We start from the raw sequence: 1,629 nt of genomic DNA, 5'->3' as shown, positions 1-1,629 counted from the left end.
TCTTGGGTGGGTGTGTGCTTTCGACCCATCAGGCAGGAGCCAAAGTAGATTAGTCCTTACTGCCACAGTCAGTGATGGAATATAGAAGACCTGCTCAAGTTCAAAACAGACAAGATCCTAGGAAGAAGAAGGGGAAGTGATTCTTCTAGCTATTGACTGCTTACATTTTAATTTATCACTCAGAATTAACTGTAGTCAGTTATCCAGAAGCCAGCGCAAAGTGCAGATCTTAGGGTCTAGCACTTAGCTTTACAATAACAGCAAAAGACAAAACCTCAACAAATATGAGTCCCTGGGTTTGCTTCCTCATTTGAGTGTTCAAGAGTTGTTATGAATTTTATTATTTTTAAATGTAATTTAATATTTTTAATAATTCACTGCATCCTGCTCACTTTCCCCTCTCAGTTCCCCCTGCCAATCCTTTCCTCCTCCCCCATCTCCTTCCTTTCTGACTGGGTAGGGCTGCTCTCCATATCCCCCAACCATGACATTTCAAGTCTTTGTGATGCTAAGCGCTTCTTCTCGCATTGAGGCTGGCAGGATAGTCCAGATAGAAGAACATGTGCCACATACAAGCAACAGCTCTTGCGATAGTCACCCCCACTTCTAGGTGCTCAGGAACACTATGAAGACAAAAATGCCCATCTGCTTAAACAAACATAGGACCCTTCCTAAATTTGTGTGTCATCCTTGCACAGGGCTACACTAATCTCTGTGTCATTCCAAATAAATTGTGCTGTCGAAGCGATCACTGTTATGAATTTAAAACACAATGTGTAGAGAAGCAGAAATAGAGGACAAAAAGACTTTGAAAATAGCTATGAAAAAAATTGAAGTATTCCCCATTATTATTGATGCTATCAAAGGGTATTTATTTTAGACATGATATAAAATGCTTTACTTAAAATATTTTCAGAAATGTTTAAATCTTGTAAACCTCACTTTTATTCATGACGTAACTGTCACATGAGAGGCTTACTCTTGAATAAGCACGCCCTTTCCAGCTCTCTCTGAACTCTGACTGACTTTTAACTGAGCTCTTCTGGCTCAAAGTCCTCTCCAAGCTGACAGATCCAATCGGGTCTCTCTCAGTGTGTGACTGAATTGCTCTACCTGCAATTGCACTAACTTTGGCAATTTGTTCTAATATTCTGGCTCCTTATTCATTGGCTTTAATTGCCTACCCTCACCTGAACTCAACTGCATGAACTCTCAAAGAAACCCAGCTCCATTACATTTCACTCACTGCATTGACTCCCAAAAGGTTAATTCTTTCTCCTTGCACTGCTCCTAAATAGATTATCTTTCCTGTGCTATTCTTGAGAGAGTTGAGAATATTCCATCTCTGATTTATTCTGTCAAAACTTTCTGTAATGCATCATTTTTGTCTGGCCCTCAATTACATCACCTTCAAACATGGCTGCTTCATTCTACAAACTAATTTTACCTTCATTGTTATAGATTAAATTTGTGCACAAAGGGTGTGTCTGTATTCTAGCCAGAAGAATTAAATGTGGGTCATTTCAGCTGGCTTGTGCAGACCTACAAGATCTTTGGATGTGATCCTTTGCCAGAGCAACCTTGTTGGTAGATTAAAATTATTCTCCAAAATCCTTTGCTATGATTCCA

General features: G+C 39.5%; 1 pseudogene; it reads right to left on the bottom strand.

The window, feature by feature from the left end:
- Positions 1 to 653: 653 nt before the first annotated feature.
- Positions 654 to 752, bottom strand: LOC120096367 (U6 spliceosomal RNA; annotated as a pseudogene).
- Positions 753 to 1,629: the final 877 nt, after the last annotated feature.

Source organism: Rattus norvegicus, chromosome 13, assembly GCF_036323735.1.
Source record: "Rattus norvegicus strain BN/NHsdMcwi chromosome 13, GRCr8, whole genome shotgun sequence".
NCBI lineage: Eukaryota > Metazoa > Chordata > Mammalia > Rodentia > Muridae > Rattus > Rattus norvegicus.
The sequence above is the reverse complement of the archived record's forward strand: the minus strand, read 5'-3'. Positions and strand labels throughout refer to the sequence as shown.